The following is a 6,000-nucleotide window of genomic DNA, read 5'->3' on the forward strand; positions in this document are numbered from 1 at the left end:
TCACCCATATGCAAAGATATTTTCGGCAGTTTCTTAAGGTTTTAGGGAGTACCAAGCACAATGAACTCGGTTTTATTTTCATTGAGCTTAAGCATGTTAGAAGTCATAGTGTCCACTGCCTTTAAAGTTATATTTGTGGATGAAACTTACCTCCTCTGCCGAGTATTGGACTACCACGAACAGCTGCTCCTCCTGTAGAGAGTACATGGCTATGGTCGGCAGTTACAATAAATAAAGTCTACATTTCATTGGTCATTGACATCGCCTTGGCTACAGCCTTATCCATTGCAATGGTATCATGCAGGGCGTGGTAGGCTAACCCGTCATGATGCGCATGGTCAATTCGGCCACCTTCGTGTTTCAAATCAAGATAGTTTGATATAAATTGTTTGTATTTAAATAATTGAAATTAGATGAAAAATCTGGTAGTGTGTCTTGTTCGTGAAGAATGTTCACGCTGTCACCATCTTGGTCATGTTCCCTGTTTCCATAACTGTAATGAATTATAATATTCTTTGCGCAAACATGGCACCAGCCTCAGTTTGGTTACAATGGGGTATAAAGTCAAGATGGCCACACCGTGATAAAGGTTTATAATCACGCTGTCACCATCTCGGTCATGTTCCTTGTTTCCATAACAGTAATGAATGCTAACATTCATTGTGCAAACATGGCACCAGCCTCAGTTTGGTTACAATGGAGAATAAAGTCAAGATGGCCACACCGTGATAAAGGTTTATAATCACGCTGTCACCATCTCGGTCATGTTCCCTGTTTCCATAACAGTAATGAATGCTAACATTCATTGCGCAAACATGGCACCAGACTATTATTTCGTCCAGCCTCAGTTTTGTTACAATGAGTTTGAATGGAGTATAATCAAGACGGCCACACCACAGATAACAAACGTTGGCCCTAGTTTTTAAGAATGTTCGTTTGCAACCAATTGGGATGTATTCTTTTTAATTACAAGTTTGCAGCAATGTCTACTTTGGTGATAAAAATCTAGTAGGTCGGTTGATGTTTTGCTATTATTCGGTCGTCTATGCCAACCTGCGTGGTTTAGCTATCAACAATGAAAATACATACAACCCGTGACTGAACAATGGCATCAAAGAGACAATGTAAATACTCCATAAAACGAGGTTTCAGATTGTCAATGATTTTCTTAGCCACATAAGTAAGAGGTAGGGCCTAACGACAAGCTCTTGCGAAACAGCAGCAATGACACAAAGGGCTCATGTAGTCTTGTCCAAGGCTCTTTACGCAAGCACCGGCCCGCTCTGAATTCACGAACCGCATAGATACTATACTGCGCGGTATATAACAGTACTTAATACTAGTATAAAAATGACCGCACCAAAAGTTGGTGGTACATTCGAGTTCATTATTTTTTGGTCGGCATACAGCAATGAATAGCAGGAAGGGTATTCTAGGAAGCTGCAGGGGCCTTATTCATGAAGCCCTCGTAAATCGGTCACTTACGTGGCTCTAAGTATTAGTAAGACTTTAGTAAGCCCTTACGTGTTATTCATGAAGCCTTCTTACCGCTTTACTACCTCGTTTATTACTAAACCTCTCGTAACGCCTTCTGAAGCGGGAACGCGCTTGAGCTGAACAGTCATGGATTTGTTATGTAATTCACTGGAGCGTGATCTCATTGTCCAGAACTAGTATTTATACAGTGACTGGACTGGCTACAGTCATTTAGAAGATATTTGTCACCCTGCTAACATGGAGAGCCAGACTAAAGAAAGGAGGAAGACCGTTCAACGCGAGGAGGAGGCAAAGGGGTATTGGAAGGCGAAGTTTCTCGCCTGCTGAGATAGTGAAGTTAGATGACCTTGTTGCATTGAATTGGTAGATGCTTAACAACAAAATTTCAGATGTTGTAACGCTAAAGAGAAAGACCGACACCTGGGTAAATCGTGGAGAATCAACTGTGTTGGAAAAGTCCTCAGAACTACCAAAGTGGTTCATCACAAATGGGATGACATTCAGAGATTTCGCAAGCTTTCACACGACGCAAACATGCAATGAGAGTACAATATGTAGTTTGTTACCCCTAAACTAAAAATATAAAATAAACAAATAGACGAAGTAAATAAAGTAAATGAAGCAAATACTACAAAGCAACTCGTTCGCACCTTTGTAACCTCCCGACTTGACATGGGAAACTATCTCCTCTATGGACTGCATAATAATCAATTTACCGCTTGTCTCGCTTTCAAAATATTGCCGTCAGAATTGTAACCCGGTCCAACACTAGAGTCACATCACACCTATCCTACGAGATCTACATTGGCTACCCATTAAGGATAGAATCATCTTCAAGATCCTTGTGTATGTCTATCGCTCATATCAAAAGCCACTTTATCAGCATATCTCTCAGAAGGACTCCAACCCCATACTTCCAACCGCCAGTCTATACGCGATCTAATAACAAACATCTTTTAAGGAAACCCCTGGCCAAAACATCATGGGGTAAAAGATCAACTACTTCTGCTGCTCCTTCATTATGGAACGACTTGCCGGATCACGTTAAACTTTCTCCTAGCTTTGTTCAAAACTTCCCTTAAGCCTCATCTAATGAGGACTTCATAACTTTTTTCCCGTTTATTGTGTCACTGCGCCATGAGCATATTGAGACGAATACCCGCGCATTATACATGCCCACTATTATTATTACTATAAACTAAATAACGAAATAAAATAACAAAATCACGAAAAATTTACTAAAATGTGAGCAAAAAATAGGTTAGTAAATTCTCAAAATTTTTGAGAAAGTTTGAGAAAATGTGGCAAAGATTGTAGAACATATTAAAAGTTGTTGTAATTGACATAAAGCGCAATTCGCCCGAAAATATTGGACAGGAATGTTGGAAAAGGGTTTAAGAAAACGCTACGAAGTCGAAAACACCCCACGTAGCACTAGTAAGGACTTACGCACTCGATTGAAGTTACGAGTGCTTCGTGAATATGACGCAACTCGCTAAGAACGAACTAGTAACACGTAAATGCTTACTAAGGCCTAAGAAGGCTTCATGAATAAGGCCCCAGCTTCCAAAACCGGCGTGTAGATTCACCTTTGACCTCAGTCATTTCACATAGAGATACGCAGTCAAACTCTATTGCGGACTTGAGAGCAGTGAACTGTTTGGGCGTATTGGGTGCCGTTTATCCAATGTCATTGTTGTATCCAATGTAATCACTGGATCTGTGAAGCTGGGACCTGTATTTATCCTTGCGTATTAATACAGGGGTCCAGTCTACCTGTCTGCGACCTCCCCATACTGTTATAAGTTCTATAATGGGAGACTTTGGGACGCTAGGTGGCAGCAGACTTACCATGTAAATGTCCAGTACTTAGTTCTGAGCGTGCGCGCATGATCGAGTACAATGGATTTTACCTGGTAAGTATGCTGCCACCAAGCGTCCCAAAAGTCTACCTGGTTTTCCCTTACATTGTACATGAACAAATGGTATGGAAATAAACCTAAACCTGAAACCTGAACCAAGCCTGCATTAAGTGGGGATGCTTTTTAAACGATGAAAATCTCCAGTAGTTTTTTTATGTGTGTAAGGTTTGAGACATCACAACTTTTACCTTTGACAAAGCTGAACTAAGGAATTTATCCCATTCGAGGTCTGTTTCTTCCCCGTGATCCCGTCACTGTTGTTATACCCATCCCATCTCCGACGAAAAACAACACGTTCTTAGCTTTATTCGTGTTGAGTGTTTGCTCTCTGGTTATAGCTTTCTGCAAACTGTCGTAAGCCAGTTCATTCCGGTATTTCGCACCTACAACGATTTTATAAAGTACCAACATTACTCGAAGACACTCAGATAGTGTCGTCTTCTTAGAACTCGAAGATAATTAGTGCAATTTGCTTGGGTTTCGTGATTTAGCTTTTGCATATTTTAAAGCCATTGGACCCTTTCGGTACAGAACAAAAAAAGTTCACAGATTTACAAACAATTTACAGGGTTTACAGAAGGTAATAGTGAAAGACTTCTCTTGAAATATTAGTCCATGAAATGCTTTACATTTTGAGAAAACGGTAAAACAATATAAATTCTCGTCAGCGAGAATTACGGATTGATTTTAAACACATGTCATGACACGGCGAAACGTGCGGAAACCAGAGTGGGTTTTCCCGTTGTTTTCTCCCGACTCCGAAGACCGATTGAGCCTAAATTTTCACAGGTTTGTTGTGTTATATATAAGTTGTGATACACGAAGTGTGGGACTTGGACAATACTGTTTACCGAAAGTGTATAATGGCTTTAAAGCTCCTAGTAAATATAATACATTTACCTAGAGTGCTCTTAAAAAATAATTATTGGAAAAAAAAAAAAATACTTTCATTTACTAAATAAAACATCCATTCGTTGATTATGGGGGTATTCATTTCCATTAATGACCTTTTGATCACTATACAGATATCTAATTGCCTATAGTTCTAAACCTTATTGTTATATTAAGACGGTGATACATGCATATTTATTGCAATACCGAAATACATATACCGGGTATTTTGTTATGAGATTAAGGTGTGTTCTTTCTCGACCATCATCTTCTGTGTTTTTCGATAAAAAATAATCGGCTGTAACATTTGTTGTGTTCGTTCGTCGTTAAACTATCAATAAAAGACAATGGAACAGGGCACATTGCGTCAAAAACTCGGGTTATATTCACGTGATAACAACAAGCAAAACAACAGAGCTCTCGTACAACCAGATCTCGAGTGAAACAATGTGATCACTAAGTCTACATACATTATCATATTCAACTTTGATCCGTTGAAAAGTCAAATGGGGCTCTACTCAAGCGAGAACCAATATATGCCTACTTGCTTTGTGGTAGCACATTGCCTCCTGCAGCCAGCATATAGATCCAAGTTAACCATCTTAAATCCAACATGTTGAAATCAAAGTAACAAAATCAGAGGTAATGAAACAGTGTATACCGATCGTCACTGTTTGTATCCGACTGAGGTCATAGTCAGTTTGAATTACAGACTTCATAACTGTAGAACAGCAATAACTTATCATGTCATTCATTCTTTGGCTTTTGAACCTTGGAAATAAATTATCGGTTCTTGAACTTTAATTTCATATTTCAAATGGCCATTATCTATATCGGTACTTGTACTATATCATCAACTTCACATCTGTATTTTTTAATACCAATTAATCTACTGTGAAGTTTTACAAAAAATGGGACTCCTTTAAAGTATTGTGCCAAGGTTAACTCTGCATTTTACTAAAGTGGTAAACTATGTCGGTAAATTTTATACTTTGTTTTGCTGTAACGGTTTTTCAGCATAATTGTATGAGGAGTTGTAATAAGATTTGTTTAAACAAAAATCACCTCGAAAAACTAATAATTACGAAAGCCCTCCAGAAAAAAAACGATGTTTAAATCTGTGATAACGGCTTGATTCGTCATAATGGATTCACCAACGCCTCCCCTCCCATCCCTACCCCACCCCTCCCCGCGTAAATAGCGGATGGCGTATCAGCGTTACAAATCCGTAACGATTGAATGTGCATACAATCTAATTACATACACGTTTTGATGATTCCGTAATGATGGACTGTAAATTGTGATAACCGAATCAAAATATCTTGGCGTTTTTTTTTAGCACTATTCGAAATAGTTGATCCTCAATGTAAACGTTCTTAATAAATTGTAGGCCTCTCATTTACACGCATGGAGTATTTATTAAATTACTGGGCCCTCAACTTCTTCAATGCTATTTATTTATTCAACAACCTTCTCCTGCATTTACAAATATTTGTTTGTTCATAACAATAAGTAAAACAATGGAAAAGGGGAGTGGTACGAGGTCTTAAGCGTCTGTCTAAAATCAACAGTATCTTAGGCCCCGTTCCCACTGGGCCCCGCGTTAGTTTGGCTGTAAACAAAAGACTAAGCCGAAGGCGCACGCCGGGTCCTTCATCTACGACCACAACCCCGCCAGTTTGAAACGAAT

The 6,000-nt window shown here is 39.1% G+C and overlaps 1 pseudogene; it reads right to left on the bottom strand.

Moving 5' to 3' along the window:
- Positions 1-4,925, bottom strand: part of LOC139950948 (alkaline phosphatase, tissue-nonspecific isozyme-like) — a 110,087-nt pseudogene extending 105,162 nt beyond the window's left edge.
- Positions 4,926-6,000: the final 1,075 nt, after the last annotated feature.

The sequence above is a fragment of the Asterias amurensis genome, chromosome 18 (assembly GCF_032118995.1).
Source record: "Asterias amurensis chromosome 18, ASM3211899v1".
NCBI classification, from domain to species: domain Eukaryota; kingdom Metazoa; phylum Echinodermata; class Asteroidea; order Forcipulatida; family Asteriidae; genus Asterias; species Asterias amurensis.